Here is an 18,563-nt window from a genome sequence, read left to right as displayed (position 1 = left end):
AGTCAGTTTAGGACCACAGGACTTGTCACACTGATCAGCAGGAAACCTCATGCAAGTTCTATATGGGGTAGGTATGACCAGTCGTCTCCAGGAATTTCTAGCCCAGTCACATTCCTAGCTTGGCTGTCAGAGTCTGTTCCTACCCTAGGATGCTTTTACACATAAGCTCTTCAGAATACTGTAAAGATGGCCTTAGCCCTCAAAGACAGACGAGGATATCTGTTGAGTTTAAGTGCAAGTCAAGCATCCTTCTGAACAAGCACAAGAACTTCCTGGAAACGAGGTACATATATAGAGAGGAGCCTTATTAGTTTTTACTTGAAGTTGGAATCTTGTAATCCAGGCTTTAACTTTTTTGTCTCTTAAAATGTAACTAAAAAAATATTGTAAATAGATCAAATTCATGCTTTCCATTTGCACAAAATTTCAAATGCAAAATTCACATCTTCCATTCAATATATAAGGCAAAATTACTCTTGGAGTTTAGCAAAAAATATATCTGCACTACAAGTTTTAGAATGACAGTATATGTTGTCTTTTAACATCACATTTTCAGATGCTAAATAGAAAATAAAATAGAAATAAATAAATTAATAAATAAATATAAATAAAATAAATTTATCCTGTCTTTATGGCAATAAGGAACAAGCAGAATGCTTGGAAGCTGACAAAAAAAAGATTGTATTAAAGGAAAATGAGAAAAAAGTGTAAAATTAATATGCTTGTTACTCTCTTTATATGAGAAATCAAAAATACAAATACGAAGAGCAGCAAGAACAGATGCAGTATAACCTGGGAACTGTGAGTATTTTTACAGCACACAGAGGAGCGTGAACTCTACCCAAGGGTGTCTAGAAATTTTACATAGATAAGCCTGTATTGTGGCTGTGATTCATGTTGCCTACTTCAGTACATCAAAGCTGAGAGATAAGCAACTCCAAGGGGGAATCTATTGTATCTTAATATAGGATGAACCTTAATTAGTTATCTAGCCTGCCTCTTGAGACTAGGCATTCAACTCTTGAATGATTAAGGTTAGGTGAGAGAATGTCAACCGTATGTCTGCTCCTTTAAGGAATAACAAAACAGGCACAACAGATATTACTACTAATAAAGAAAGGATTGTGCTGCTTTTTGCCAGCACTTATGTGGAAAGGAAGCTTGAACTGGTTTTCAGTCATGCAAGATACTAGAAGTGGGTTTCCCCTGCATCCTTATGAGATGTCAATACTTCGTCTGAAAGAGACATTGGTGTTTTCAGAAGTGTTCATGTGAAAACTACAAATATCATATTGGCTATTCACTGTCAGGGTCACTGTCACTTTTTAGAAAACTCACAATTATAGCTGGCCAAAGAAACATTTAAAGTTCTCTTTTAGGGCACTGTTATAAATTGAAATAATTTGCCAAAGAAGCAATTGTAAGAAAGGTAGAAAATATTACAAATATATTTTTTTTGGTGATATTATCCAGGGTTTGATAGTGGACTCCACTGATCCCAGTGTATTATTATTTTAAATATAGCACAGTGATCTTTTTACAGAATATTTGGACAGAATAACTAGAATGATTGAAACCCCTTTGTCCTGGACATCACTAGTATGAAATACAAAGGTAGAGGAGAAAGAATGCATTTATTCTGAAAATCTTACAAAGTCTACATTTTGATATACAGAACCAATTTTCCTTAAATATTAATTTTTAAATTACAAGTTGATAGACTTACAGCTAACATTTCTGTGAAAGAAAAATTATTTCCTGAAATGTGTTCCATTGTAAACAATAAATTTTTGACAATTCAAACCAAAGTGTCAGTCATTTAAGAACAGCTTCAGTCTGAGGTAAAGTATTGCAGAAGGAAAGAGTCTTTGAAATATCAGATATGCAAAGATTATGTTTGGTGATAGAGATCAAACAAAAAATGTGTGAATTTTGGGGATAAATATTGAAATAGATTTGTTTTTATCTTGCCCTCTAAGATGGTGGTGACACAGGAAAATGTTTTTCATAAACTCCTTGGATCTCCACAGTTTCCACAGAAGGCGGGTGAGTTCCATATGAGAAAAGATATGATTCACTTCAAGACTTTTGCTACTCAGAACTCGTAATTGAGGTGAATGAGAAAAAAATTGATGATAGCTATATAATCATTACCATAATATAATAAATCAAATCTTAAAACAAACACCTAAGGCAAACTGTTCCTATGGTACTAACCTTTCCAGTATATTCAGTGTCCGTCTCCTGAGACGTGAATTTTGTGCATATCCTTCACTTTCTTGCGCAGATTTTGTACTAGAGAAGACACTAAAACGACATTGGTTTTATATCATCGTAAGAGTTATAAATCTAGTCTATTTACTTACGTAGAGGAACTCGGAGGGTGTAATACAAAATTTTTAATTGTTAATTTGGGTTAAAAACCCACAACTTTAAAAGAAGTATGAAGTCTCTGATGTCTGTAAAGAATGAATCATTAAAAAGAGCCGGTGGCAAGTCTGGAGATAATGATTAAAATTACGTTTTCTAAGGGGGGTCTCAGTGAAGGAAATTACTTCAGTCCTTTCTAGGACATAATATTTGAATTGGATTCCACAGAGATAACAATTTGAACTTACAATTCCAATTTATTTTATTTATAAATAAATATTTTTATTTATATATAAAATACTCTTTTATACAAATATATAGCATGAACTGAACATTTAAGATGTATAACACTGTTAAAAGACATTTTATGATTATAGAAGATTTAATTAAACACTTTAAAAGTGTACATAAAAGACTATAATTTCATATAGAAAAACTTACTAAATATGTACAGAGAGATGTGGTAGCATACGCTCATTGTATTCGGATAACTGGAATTTGCCGTGTTCTGCTTGGTCATCAGAGCTGTTTATTTACATCTACTTGGACAAAATTGTCTGCTCCAAGGGAATGGTCCTTCAGCTCCAGAGCAAATGCCAAAGAACAGGTTTACTTCTACCATACTCTGCTGTTTCTGGAGTAAACTGGCTACAGCCATAAGGTACTACATCTGCGATGCTTAGATATCATTACAGTTGTTTTGTTTTTTTCTTCTGTTCCGAGTGCCTAAAATGATGAGAACTCTGTCAGAGACCATCTTGTTGTGCATTATACTATGATGTGTTTGTTGCCTACCAAGAACCTGGGTTGAGGTTGCTTGGGAGTTTTCCGGTATTCAACAGCTACTTGGAAGATCTTGAAGGACTGTATAAGGTGGAAATAATCAAACTTGTATGGTTTCATCCATATTGACCATAGGGAAAGCTTTCAGATGGATTTACTCCCAGAATTACAAAAGTTTTTGTCACAGGAAGAAAAACCGGTATGCCATTACCCCACTGCATGACTGACACCAACTCCAGTGCTCTTCTAAAGTATCTCCTGAATAAAACCTGTAGTGAACTCTGTTTTGAAAATGTGCAAAAGTGAATGAAGCTGGTCCATGAAGGAGATAATTTTATTAGAAATCATTTGTTTTGTTTTGTTTTGTTTTGTTTTTTCTCCTGGTAGCCAGTTCCTGCTAAAGAGAGAATAGCTTCACCTTGGAGTGATACAGACTTCATACAGACTTCTTAGCAATATCTCAGAGCCTAAGTCACGTGTTCAGTGCTCTGTGACTTAGATGAGGATGACTTTTGCTAATCTCAAGAACAACTTGGAAAGATGCTTAGGCAATGTTAGAGAGGTTTTTATTATGCTAATTGCCTTTTTATTTTTTAAATCTTTTTATAAATAATTTTGTAAGCTAAGACTTTAAGCCTATCATAGACAAAAAAAAAAAGGGGAAAAGAATAATTAAATAATGTCAGGCGAGGATATTCAGGGAAAAAAAGAAACAAACCAAACCAAACCGAAAAACAACAAACAAAAACCCTCTTAACTTGAACAGCTCAAAGTGACTATAGAACAAAACCAGCCTGCTTTACTTTGTAAGTAATAGAAAATAGTCTACAGTAGGTTTAGTCTGCCTAAAAGCAAGATGTTATAATAAACACATCTGGTTATGTCACGTTAAAAGGAATGTAGTTTCGATATTTGTCTGTCAAAGTCCCAGGACTTTCACTGATTTACTATCAGAGTCCCAGCAAAGGACTTTCACTGAATCAGATTCACAAATAATTGAAATTAGTTATTTTATTGACAGCGGCAGTTGCAGATTTGAGATTGCTGTTGATAAATTCACTAACTACAATAGAGCTAATTACTTAAGGTTAATATTGCTAGCAAAAATAATGATAGTACAACAACCCGGGGTAACATTCACCAGAGGGTGAAAGGCGCAGCGCTTGCCCAGAAAGGTGTCCCTGCCTGGGGTGGGGGAAGACAATGCAGCCCATCAACTGGTCTGTCAGGTACCAAGTTTCTTCTCTCCCAATTAAACTGTCATTTTCTCCACCTTTTTGTCCACAAAATTACAAGGTTTCCCTCCCCTAGGTGATGTGTAGCATGATTTGGGTGGAGAGAGGAGTGCTATAGTTTATAGTCGTAGAAGTTTAGCATGATCTCTAAAATCTTCATTACCATATATGGGGGAGTCAACTTTAATACGCATTTCACTGGTAATGAGGCAAAGGTCAATTATCGGGCACGGTAGAAACAAAGAACTACACAAGTTCATGTTATCTTGATTTTACTGTCTTTGTTGATGAAAAATAGGGCTGTCCTGGCTCCCCAAGACTACTCCATTATTTATGTATCCTGTGATAGCCAGACAAGTCTTCACCCCTCTGGGTTGCACAAGAGATAGCAAAGCCAGTCTTAATCGCTCTTTATCCAAATTCCGCAGTTTACGATATCTGTAATAATGCAACTTTTTAACGGCAAAAAAATGCTAAAATAAGACCTCTGCTTGGATTGGTGCTCTTTTGATGCTGAATTTCTCCATCACTCTTTGTGCTAAGGCTCCCACATGCAGGTGGAATGAGATTTTCACTTTTTTGCATTTCTGTATCTGAAACGTGTTCAAGATTTAGCTTAATAAGCTAGGCACCTACTGAAGTTTTGGGTTTTTTAATTCTTAAAACAATTAAAAATTTTAAAGTTAAGAATCTGAAGAATTAAGATTTAAATGTCATGCTGCTCCACCAATTGCCAAGAATGTCACTGTATCTTAGAAAGCATCCAAAGCTCTGGAATTTTCAGTGTTACTTCATTGCTAAGTAATTGCTGTATGTATAATTTTGAAAAGGAATACTGATATTTATGTTAACTGCATGATGATTAGCTCTGTGTTGATGCCTGATGATGGTTACTTAGTGCAATAATGTTAAGGAACCAGTACTGTTATGCTTGATCAGTTCTGGGTCAATGGCTCTGGTGGGTGCTTTTCCCCTTTCTTTCAGCAATGTTCATATGTCTTTGGGGTTGATACTGGAATTTTTGGATGAGTTAAGCATTTTTATGGTGTCTACTCCTAGCATCTAGGTTGGCACCAAGTCAAAGTGACCTAATTTTCACTACACTGTAGTACATTACAGACAGAATTTTTCTGAGTAATCTAAAACCTGTCTCCAATTAGAGACACTAAACGATAGAGGACAGAAACAAACAAATAGCATTAGGTTTTCACAGGATAACCCATTTTCGTTTTATATTCTTAGAATGGAAAACTACTTCAGACTTCTGAAGGATTTCAGTTTTCAGGCTTGTGCCATTCAGAACATACAGATGCAATGAGGCACAGTGGTTTTTAGTAGTATCTGTCCACCTGAAGATATTTTAGCTAGTGCTTAGGAGTTTCTTTATGATGAAATCAATACATTCTAGTATTCAGGTCCATGTGGCCTGACAAGCTGCCGAGTGTCTCATTAATACAGTACATAATACAACCAAAATACAAGCAAAATTCCTCTGGAACATCTTCTCAACTACGGCAGAAAACAAACCCTCAGGAAAAGACAACTCATTAATCTAAATCATTTTTTGCTCTGAAAATATTTTTTATCAATGATTAATTATATATAAAAATGTTCCAGATGGAAAAGAAACCACTGGACAAATTTAAATATCTTTATACAGAAATGCCCAGATGTTTTAGCGCAAATATCCTCATTTCATATATGAGCCATTTAGATTGAGAGTTCTTTAAGTCCACTCTGATTTAATTTAATTGCAAGGCACCATATTAACTTAATCCGTTTTGGGACGTAAAAGAATTTTAGAAAGAAATAAAATTAATACTTTATTATTTGAATAACAATTAGTGACAAATTCAGCATATAAATTAATATTTCTATAATTTCAGTCAGTTTTAGAAGTTTTATTGATATATGGAGGAGATCCTGAGAAGAGCAAAGTGCCATCAAGTTATGCTTCATTATTACTTCATTCCAGACTTTCACTTTTACAGTTTTATTATTCCAGCCATCCAAAGACTGAAGATGGTTTGTTTGTGGTTGTTTGGTTGTTTTTTTTCAGATCTGTAAAGTTTTAGTCTTTATCTAATCAAGATTTCACTAACTTACAAAGTTATCACTAAGTTTTAATGATACAGAAACAAATTATCAACTGTCTGGATATATTTTTTTTTTCCTCATGTTTCCCTTATACAGTTTATAATTTCTTTTTATTTAATATATTACATATGACTTTCACAAAACTCCTGAAGTGCAAATCTTTGTTTTTATTACAGTATTGAACTCTGTGACCTCCATTTTCATACTTATTTAATGGAAAAGTAGAATATGAACAGCTTGTTTGCTTGCTCATGTTTTTCAACATTTTCCACAATAAATTAAGTGCAGACTGACTAAATCAAAAGACAATTTAAAAATGCTGAAAGTCAATGGTCAAATCGTAGAAAATAGACCTGTAATTTATACATTTTACTTGTATGGACTCCAAAGTGGTAGTCACCTTCAGAGACAGCTTTCCAGTTTCTGTACTGTTCAAGAAGGCATTTGATGAGACAATAGAAAAAATAAAAAGAAAAGAAAAATAAAGTGAGACTGAAGAAAACCTCTGTGTACAAAGCAGAAATTTGTTTGTGGTTAGTCTATAATATGCACATAAGTTTTTGGTTAGTCACTGTGTCCAGGGCAACGATGAGCCTCCTGGAGCAGCAACCAACATGATCCAGACAGTTCCTGACTTACTCTTTTCAAAACATAGTTATGGCTTACATCATTCTTCCCGATTTTTGTCTCACAGCCCTTATATAATTGTGAGATGTTTGCATGTTTTGTCTTTGTTGTTGTTTTCCAGATAAATGAGGTTGAAACCTACCTCTTTAAAAAAGGTCTTCCATCCAATAGAGTTGAGCCTGAAATCAGAATTTCTTTTCACGTCATCAGTGATGAGTAACACAGGTTCAAAGGGTTCCATCTCACCTAATTTTAGAAGTTATTTTAGGCATAGACAACTAGACTACTCATCTAGGATTCCTTTTTAGTAAACAGAGTTACAAATAGACACCTGAGGGGTTAGTTTGACATGTCTTACATGTATTCTTTTAGGTTCAGATGAACAGAGACTTAGAAGCACCTACTTCTTTCCATTGACCACAGCTGGCAGTAGAATTGCAAAGCGAATTTCTACCTTAACATACATGAATCCCACCTAGCTGAACATGGAACTGAGTATGCACATAACCTTATAAAGAAATGGAACATACATTGAACATGCTGGGTGCTAGGGGCTGTTCCAGAGATTGCTTTACTCATTAGACATTGAATAGTCATGGAGATAAAGGAAATGTAGCCTTTGGAACACAAAGAAGAAAAGAGGATTCTTGTACTACAGCCATCTCTAGCTTTCTGTTATTTCTGTCATCACAGTTCCTACATTTTATTGTTAACCATTGCAGCTTCAAGAGAGTAGGGAAAGATGCCCTGGGACAGCCTTGTTCAAGTATGGTAAACTTTTTCCAATGTGATAAGTAGTGTAGTCTTAAATTTTTTCATTAGATGGTCTACAACCCAGAACTCTTAACTGTATGCTTTGCAATTTACCCCAAGCAAATAATATACAGTAATATAAGTAAATAGTATATAACGATAATATAAAGAAGATGTACCTCCAGTTGTGGCTCTGAATAAAACTAGTCATTAGGTCCTGGGCAAAAGCCAATTATAACCACATAAGTGAAGTGTAGTCTACATGCACCTATCAAATTTGGACCTTCAGAGTGCTGAGACACAATTCTGCCTTCCTAGGTCCAATTATAATGTAAATAGAAGTTATATTTATAGCTGCATAGTACAGGAGATCCCTATGTAAAAGACTTCAAATCTGAATTTTCACATAAAAAATCAAAGTGTCTTTCAAGTTCAAAAGTAGTTTACGTAACTGCTGAATAGCACTTTTTTTTTCATTGTTTGTAACACAGATCTTTAACTGATGAAAGTCCTGTTCTAGCCAACTAAACACAATTTTTTGGATCAAGCTCCAAAACATTACTTTAAAACCATAGTAAGAATAAAAAAAAAATCTGTAATTTATTTTATTGAAAATATAAAATCACTTGTTGGGACCTAAACCAAGTATGAGCTGTTCAAAATTCACATTACAAACATATTCTCCCCTCATACTTATTTTAATATTAAATACTAGCATTCTTTTCCTATGTTCAACAAGTTAAAATGGGCAAAGAAGTATGCAGTAAACTGACTCCAAATTAATGCTGGCAGCAGTTTTCTTTATGCTGAATTGTACTCACATTTAAAATTTGTTTAAATGTTGCATTATGTTCATGCTAGGTTATCAGTGATCAATAGTGTACTCATTGCCTGAACCCATTCAAGTTAATTACCTATTTAACTGACTAAAAGGAAAATTTCTTAGGCCCTTTTCTGTTTGCCTTTTATCTTTGTGAAATTTCAAAGCCTTATTACCTTAACTTTGAAAATCTATTTTGGCTGACTTCTCCATTCTATTCTTTTTTCCCACAGGTTTTCAGGTGTCTCACTCCTGCACATAGTCATGTTCTCAGACCCAGAAATTCAATTGGGTAAACTAATAAGCACTGATGTTACCCTGTAAAATTTGTTTTTGGTTTTTTATTTTCACCTACCTCTAGCAGATGTAATGTATTCATCAGTGCCTTTGGGCAATGCAATATTGATTTTTTCAGGTTTGTTTTTTTTTTTTTTTCTGTGATCCTGTACAGAGTATGAATTCCAAATTCAATTTTTTGTCATAATATTAGCATTTACACTTCCAAGGTACAGAAAACTACATTAAAGGCCATCCTAGTAAGCAAATGACTACTACTGCTTTCTAAAATAGGTATTTCTTACCACTGAAGGCTCACTACCTTCCTTGTTTCAATTGGTGCTTATAACACTGATAACACTTTGCAGTTGCCCTTTCAAATAGTATTGGTAAAATGTAGGGGATTCCAAACTATGATTCATCATTTCAGGATAATATTCTGAAATATGTACATATAAAATAGTGAAGAAAAAATGTTGTGAGGCAAGAACTCCAATACCTTGGTCTATCAATACCATACACAAATGCTTAAAAGAACTAAGTGGTTGGTTTGTTGCCGTTATATACAATAGTATCATAGCTTCTGTGATTCACCTTTTCAAATAATATCATTCATATAAAAAACTGAGGAAAAGCTGGCTTAAGATACTTTTTTTGGTATTGTGCTTCTGCTTCTCCAGTTCCATCCCTGAATTTTGATTCTTATCAGCTGAATCTTTTCTCCACAAGGAAGAAAGCCTTTTCTGATGACATAGTGAAATCTAAATGGCAGAAATTCTATAAACCACCAATCACGGATAGGATTGTTTGAGGTCTGCAGATGCTGATAGCCCTATAGTTGTTGCTTAAAAGCTGCTCCTATCATATTTTCAGAGGCACCGAAAATTATATTTATTGTGTTGAGGCAGTACTGCAGTTGGGAATGTCGAGGGGACTGATGCTGCTTATTGATAAAGAGAAAGAAAAAAAAAAAAAAAACAGAAGGAAAACTTGGTTTATGAAATTGGAACAGATTTATTATTATACGTAATCTGAGTACAGGATATCTGCTTGCTTGTAATTGCTGGACTGAAATAGAAATAGCAGAGATGCCCAAAATAACCAAGAATGCTTAAAATCTTTCACGTGAAAAACAATTAATAAGAACAGCTTGTTTCTATTTTTAGCATACTGTGCTGGATATCCCGTTTAAAAGCTCATTGAAACTGAAATTTAAAAACCTTTTGGCAGATCTAAAACTGAGGCTTTACAGGTTGTATGTATTTTGTTCTCTTTGATGGACAGTATTCCCAGTTATTTCAGTGCTATCATAAAAACATTCTGACCCAACTATAAGAAAGAACATAGCTGGGGAAAAGTTCTTCGTCACTTCAAGACCCTGCAAAACCCAGACAACACCAGCAGTGGATAGTCCATTTTGCTATGACATAGCCAGTTTGAAGATTTAAAACTCCATTATGAAAAAGACATGACATGCTATACTTCAGGATATCGGAAGGTGAGTGGGTGCAAGTTTTACAAAGGCGACTCTGACTTATTAAAAGAATTAGAAACATTTAAATCACCAAACTAAGTGTTTTATAAATAAATCCTATTAATAAACTTCTTTAAACCACCAAAAAGAAAATTTCTGCTTAACTGTTCTGAATTTCTGCATAACACAGAACCACAACAATTCACAAAAGAAACTCACACTGCAATGACAGAATTTTCTAGGATGACCAAACTGATGATGGGATCTGTTTCTCTGTGGGACTAATCTATAGTTTATCAGGTGAAAAAAAAATTGTGAGGAATGACTGCATTGGGTCTGTGTGGCAACGTTTGGGTAGCAGGGGTGACTTCTGTGAGAAACTGCTAGAAGCTTCCCCTCTGTCCGATAGGGCCAATGCCAGCCAGCTCCAAGATGGACCTGCCACTGGCCAAGGCCAAGCCAATCAGCAATGGTGTAGCACCTCCGTAATAACATATTAAAGAAGGAAAAAAACCCAAACTGCACAACAGTAACCAGGCAAGAGGAGTGAGAGAAACAACTCTGCACATACCAAGGTCAGTGAAGAAGGAGGGGGAGGAGGTTCTCCAGGCACTAGAGCAGAGATTCCCCTGCAGCCCGTGGTGAAGACCATGGGGAGGGTCGCTGATGCCCTGCAGCCCATGGAGGTTACCACTGGAACAGATATCCATGAACCTGCAGCCCAAGGAGGACCCCCCGCCAGTGCAGGTGGATGCCCAAAGGATGCTGTGATGCCACGGAGACCACATGCAGGAGCAGGTGGATGCCAGGACTTGTGGCCCTATGGAGAGAGGACCCTATGCTTTAGCAGGTTTTCTGGGAGGACTGGTGACACCATGAGGGACAAGTCCATTCCTGAAGGATTGCACTCCATATAAGACTCATGTTGGATAAGTTCATGGAGGACAGTATCCCATGGGAGGGACCCAATAACGGAGCAGGGGAAGAGAATGAGGAGTCCTCCCCCTTAGGAGGAAGGAGTACAGAAGCAAGGTGTTATGAACAGACCGCAACCCACTTTCCCTGTCCCCCTGTGCCAGTCAGGGAGAGGAAGTAGAGAAAATCATGAATGAAGCTGAGTTCAGGAAGAAAGGAGGGGTGGGGGGAAGGTGTTTTAAGATTTAGTTTTTATTTCTCATTACCCTACTCTCATTGAATTGGTAATAAATTAAATTAATTTTCCCAATATCAAGTCTGTTTTGCCCATGATGGTGATTGGTGAGTGATCTCCCTGTGCTTATCTTGACCCATGAGCCTTTCATTATATTTTCTCTTCCCATCTGGCTGAGGAGGGGAGTGCTTTGGTGAGCACCTAGCATCCAGCCAGAGTTAACCCACCACAATGATTAAGGTAACCAACATTTAATTCCAATAAATATTTCTTACTTGATAATGAGACCTCCAAGATCAACTCAATTACTTATAAGCACTTCTGAGTGTTTTGTTTAATTCTGTTAATTGGAGTTTATTTTTTTTATTAAACCAAGAAGAACAATTTCAGAATTTTTGCCATTGATATGAATATATAAAAATTGGAGTAGTTAGGAGTGTAAAGATAAACTGATCAGCCCAGGCTTACTCTAAGTTCAAATAAAACTGTTCTCTGCAGCAATTTTTTTAATGTTTTGATCAATCAAGACATTTTTCATTCCAGCACCAGAGCTCCTCATATACCCAAAAAGCCATTAAAGCTCCAGTCAATCTGCCAGAAAGATCTCCCTTTTAAACAGCTTATATTTGCTTTTTTTAAAGATGGAATATTTTCTGGTCTTATGTGGGAGCAGATATCTCTGTAGCATAGAAATCAGTCTATGCTTTGGTTCCTCTACCACATCAAATTTCTTCTGTGCTTTAGAACACCAGCACCATGACCAAGCAAAAAATCTCTTCCAGGCAACAAAAAACTGATATATATTACAAAATTTCTTCACTGCCTCTAAGCTCCAACACTTTCTCCAGTCTCCTACTGCTCATTTAATGAAGGTTCATAGATGTTTTGATTTCTCCTTAATTTACAGTTTCGTCCCTTCTTCCTCCTCACCTGCCACAGCTGAGATAGGAGCGAGACAACTGTCATGGTTGGGAAATAGTTTTACATTTTCTGGCTCAGTTAGTCAGGAGATCAACATGATATGAAGCCAGACATCCTTGCCTATTTCTTTCAGCATACTATATTTGTTAGACTCTCTCACACTTCAAGGACAGAGGACTGTTGGATCTGTTATGTTACAGAAATGTCAATACACCATGTGACAATGCGGACAGCAGCCTCCTTAGCTCATCATGCCTTTGCAGACAGAAGGCATGATTACTTTCTTCACATGCACGCTGAAATGTCTGTAATGTCACCAAACAAATTTTGAGTGTGTCAATGACCTCGTTTGTTTGCCTTTCAATATTTTGTTTTATGATTTACCAGGGACATAACTTAAGCATTACAAGGTGGTGAGTATCCAGCTCACTTATTGTTTTTTTTTGGTTTTGTTTTTTTTTTTCCTGAAAATCTGTAAGTTTTAATTTTATTCCTTTAAAACCAAAAATCTTGATCTCTTGAAATAGGCAGTACTATAGAAATTTTATTTTCTAATTCAGTAACTAGACAGTAATTCAGTGATTCCATAAATGTTTTCTTTATACCAGAGGCCTTCTATATGTCTTCTGTACTGATACTTGCTAATAGGTCTCATTCCCAGTGGCTGTTACTATCACTCACTGATGCAAAATTAGATCCTTGTCTCACTTTCCTTTATCTCCTCTACTGGTAAGCTCTTTCCATTCCAAATGCAAAAACCCTGAACAACTGGATCCCTACAATTAGATGGAGAACACATTTACAGTTATATGAATTGTCAGAGAGGTAGAAAAGCCAGCATCTATGCAGCTCATTGCTAGGTCACGGTTATTATAAATCTGAACTGTTGGCTGCTGTTTTCCCATTATCAATATGGTACTTCTTTCTCCATATACCCTCTGACAGCTGTTTCATGCAATGTGATAGATGATTCTCTTCCTTTCAATTCTCCGTTTTTTAAAATTATGTAGGAAACACTGAAAAGAAAATAATTTCTACCATCTTTATACATCTCACGTGTCCCTCTCTTACATAATTGCTGCTGCTCCCTTTGTGTTTTTTTTTTCCACAGCGGGCAATGCTTTGCTTTAACAATTGGCAAAAACATTAAATGTGCAGTATACAGACTTGGTGAAGTACAGAAGGTGCCTTTCATTGTAAAGCAACGGTATCAGTAAAATATACTTCTCTTATGCTATTGAAGAGTCATAATGAAAAGCGTTACAAAGAGAAAGTTGTATAATTTGGGAGGAAAATGATGCGGTGACAGAATTTGGGATTTTTTTTTATCCTGGAAGAATAATATCTAGAAGAAAACTGTTAGATAGCATAGCATATACAACAGAGTAGGAGAGAGACAGATGACAAAATGTGTCTATTAATAATACTTGCCTAGCTGGCTGATAAAGGATCCAAGGAAATTCAGATGGGATTTTCTGTAGTAGTAAAGCAAAGTTCAGTTTCACCGAGAATCTGTATAATTAAAAGAGACAGGAAAAAGAGAAGAGGAAGAGGAAGAGGAAGAGGAAGAGGAAGAGGAAAGTAGAGAACGGAAATTAGGAACTGACAGGTGAACTCCTAGGTTAATGTTTTGGCATAGTCTCAACAGCAAGCTGTCACAAATAATAAAAAACTGCATTTAGATTTTCTTCCCAAAAATTTTAGTACTTCTTTTGAATGCATTAATAGTTCTTATTTTCAGTCTTAAATGTTCCTATAGGGTAGTAAGTTTTTGACATTTACCTTTAAGTGGAGACTGAAAAAAATATCATTAAATGTAAAGAAATAATTTTCTGTGGATTTTCTTCAACATTATAATTAGAAATGAACTTGAAAAGTAAAACATGAACATGGAGTTTTTGCAGAAGCTTGTGTTGCAGATATCATCCACACCAGAAAGCTACAAAGAGAAGATTTTCAATATCAAAGGGCAATCAGGATTTTAATTGAATGTCCAGAATAAATATTATTTTTCTTTTTTTTTTTGCTACATTTAGTAAATAATTATTTCAACATCTTTCACTGGATTTGGAGAAAACTGTTGGTTTGATGTTGACTTGCTGATGATAGTTCAGTTTCTTTAATTTTTTTTCAGTTATGACACTGCAAGCAGATGACATATTATGCAAGCTAATTTAAGTCTTAATAGTTTGCATTTATTGTTTTAGGTGACCATTTCTTGACATGTCTTTAGGTGACAAAACCAGTCATATTATCGTAAACTTGAATACACATGAACATCTAATATCAGAAAAGAAATTTATGGGGAAGTTGGGTGCAGAAAGGACAAATAAAAATTACTACAATAGTGAAAATTTACATAATCGAAGAACGGAAATTCAAAAACATACAAAGGAAAATAGAAATTCTAAAATTCTACTGAAAAAATAGCTCATCTCAAGAAATAAAATGTTCTGGAGAAAAAGACAAGTAAAAGAATATTCAGTTTCCACACTATTTCTGAAATTAAAAAAAAAAAAAAATCACGTAGGAAGTTGCTTTTGGTCACTGTGATACTGAAAAATTTTATTGCTGAAGTTATAAATGAAAACAAAAGAAATAGCAACAAAGCTTTCCTGGATTCAGATCCTTTGTTTTGCAAAATAAGACAAGACTTAAATTATTTCAAACAGCTTGGACAAATAGATCAGTTTAGACAAATTAATCACACACTGTATGATCTGTAGAACGCTTACATTCAGAATGGTTTTCTACATACATTTTTGTTAATCAAAATCTGATAAATAATGTTAAACTCTGCATGCCATCTGGTCATGAGAAGACAAGTTTTAAATTAAAAATATGATGTTGCTACTGATCTCAAAAGGAAACAAATCATTGAAGGTTATATTAGGCAAGGGAATAGTTTCAGTTTTCAAGAAAAGAGCTTAGAAACATCTGCCAGCGTTGTTGAAACTGATGAACGTGCTTGTTCCATCTGATTGTACAAGTATGACCTTTTAACAGAAAGGTTGTAAAAAAAGACTCAGATGAAATACAGCTTTTCCTGACACATTACCCTCCTTACTGATACTCGTTTTCAATTATACTGTCGAGATGTCCGATAAGGTGATGGTGGTACTCAGGCTGTGGAGAATGGAGGAGGGACAGTGATGGACACAGAACAAAGCAACTTTCAAGTTCCCTTGAAATGAAGGGAACTACCCATGTCTTGATATAATACACATAATTATGTAACTTGCAAAGTGAGTGCAATTTTGGGGAGGGCTGTTAGTATAATCATAGCTCATTCCAAAAACATACCAACCGTTTACATTTTACTGGTCTGAATTAGGAAGACTGTTATTATTACAAGTTTTATGAACAAAGTAATGAATAGCTTACCTAAACAATGGGGGATTTGTAATACACGTAACTAAAAAATAATGAAAAAGCATATTAAAATAAATGGAAGAGACCACACAATAAGTGGTGGCATCATGTTTTCTAACAGTATGTTTGCAGTAATGATTTGATTTGGTGTGATAGTTTGGCTTCCTTTGTTGGGAGTGATCTAAGGCTGCAATATTAGTAGTTCTGGTTTTAACCAAGCTTTTGTCTCGTTTACTCATTTTTCTTTTAAAATTTTTTCAATTAGTTTTTAATTGAGTTTTGGTTTGGGTTTTCTATGCACTTAATTTATTATAATATCATGCTGTATTCTATACCAGATTGCTGCCACCTGTGCTGCTTAAATCTACCGTAAGATTACGTAAAATGTCCTTGCATAGTTTCAGTTGTTTGAAATCTGAGTTGTTTGAAATTTAGTTTAGTTGTTTGAAATCTGAGAAGAGTCACTACTTTGGAAGGAACTTAATTGTGCTAAGGTAAAAATGTAACACTGAACTTTTGGAATACTGTACGAAACAAAGATTTTGTTAAAGACTGCTTCATAGAGGTGCAGTAGAACTGAGAAAAACTGAAATATGAGCACATTGGGTAGAATTGAGTAGAACCAGACACTTCTTTTGTTAAATCTGCTTTCACTGAAAAATAGTGAGTGAAGCCACACAACAAAAATTACTGTCAAAGTCTTTACTTGTTTTCAGACAGAATAAGCTGGTTTTCATTTCAGTTTTTTCTGTAATTTTATTTGTAAATGTATTTCAATTTTAGAAAGCTCTGAAATGTCTTCAAAAAGTCTCTCCTTCTCACAGACTGTATAATAGTCAGAATTCTTGTACTCAATCGATCCTAGACATTTTAGAACTAATGCAAGAAAGCAATTGATAGCAAAAACCTCTCAAATGTCCAAGCTTCATTTCACTTAAGGAACAAATACATGCATATAAATTATTACAAGGGAAAAATTTTAGTGCCTTAGAATTAAAGTTATAATTTATGACAAAGTTTCTCAAAGGTTTGGTTTTGGGCTTTTGGTTTGTTGTTATTGCCCTTGTTGGCTTTTTCTCCAGATGTGGCAAATCTTTTGGATACTAGTCAAAACACTGTCAGCCTGGATATACTATGCACATGAAGGGATGCCAAACAGGTAGCTGCTAGTAAATTTAGGTCTTGAATCGGTCTAAAGTAGAAGAGTCATCTGCCTCAGGCAAGCTTGATCTCTTCTGTGTACCCAGTGTTTATGATATTATTAGTGGGAAGGACATTTGGAAACTGAGTGTGACAGAAGGAAATGAACAGAAGTGGTAAGAGAGAGATGTTATACTATCTTTAGGCAGTCCTTTACTGTGTAAGCATTGTGTTCTCTTCATTTCAAATCAAAGTAAATCCATTGCTTAGGCACTTATGGTGAAACTTCATTGTACAGACAAAGAGGATAACACAACCAGAGCACTATATCAGCTAGAAAGGACAGGCTTTCAGGCACTGCTTCCTGAGCAAGACTCGTGCCTGAGAGCCGGAGTGGCTCTCTGGCCATTACAGGACACAGTTAAACAGGTTGTGTTAAACTAGTGTCTAGCACTGACACAGTAGCATCAGCTAGAAGGCAAAAAATATGAAGTAGCATCTTACCTCATGCACTGGTTGTTGCCTCCCAGATTTAGCACAGTCTGACCATTTTCTTAATTTTTGGAACACGAGGAAGAAGAGAGTTGTATCTTACAGTTAGGTTTATCATCCGAGCTTGTAGGACAAATGCCAGAAAAATCCTTTATCCTTACAGTACTCTGCAGTAACATTTAGTTCCCTTTCAAAAAGACAGCTTTTTTTTTTCTCTAAAAAAGTAGCTGCTATTTTGATCTGCCTGTTTGGGACTTCTGGAAAAAAAGGCATAAAGAACTTACAAGCCTGTAACAGACTCCAATGCTTAGCAAAGCAGCACAAAGTAGGACATTCGTTGCTATGCTGCCTACATTCCTTTAAAATTGTTGCTGTTCTCTCCCAGTTCTCTTAAAACTGTAGACTTTTATGAATACACATGGCAAAGAAACAGTGGACTTTGTTTCTTCATTATTTTATGTTCCCTAGATTCTGAACACACATCCCTCTGCGTCTCTATGTACACAGTTTGGTCTGAGAAGGTTTTTACTTTTTTGCCTTTTTTTTTTTTAAATCCAAGACAAGTAAATTTAAGTTGTTTTCAGCAGAACACTTGTCAGTGTATCACGTTTCTCTGATACACTTCAGTGAGATAGTTCTTTTAAAAGCCAATTATATTTTAGGAAAATTGGGTTAATTTCCTAATCCTTCTCATAGTGCCCCATGCTTGGATAAGATGGCATTTCTGTTCCCTTAGGCTTTGTATTATTTTTTTTTAAAGTATCTAGGGAAGGCATTTTTCCCATGTCTGATACTTTTTAATCTATCATGCTATTACAGTAAGAAGATTCACTAATTGTAATGCTCCCTAGGCAGATCTCCTGTTGCTGTTCTCACCTTCACAGTCAAACTAGAAAGGGACAGACACTAATTACTGTTTTCAAATGCATCACAATAACTTAGGGATCTATAACTCCATTTTCAGTCACTAGGTAGGAGTCTGAAATTTGTTCCATTTCAAAATAATTTTGGAAATATGAGATTTGTGGTGCTTAAATGAGCACAAAAAAAATC

This window comes from Rissa tridactyla, chromosome 1 (genome assembly GCF_028500815.1).
Source record: "Rissa tridactyla isolate bRisTri1 chromosome 1, bRisTri1.patW.cur.20221130, whole genome shotgun sequence".
In the NCBI taxonomy this organism is placed as follows: domain Eukaryota; kingdom Metazoa; phylum Chordata; class Aves; order Charadriiformes; family Laridae; genus Rissa; species Rissa tridactyla.
Note: the sequence above shows the minus strand (reverse complement) of the source record.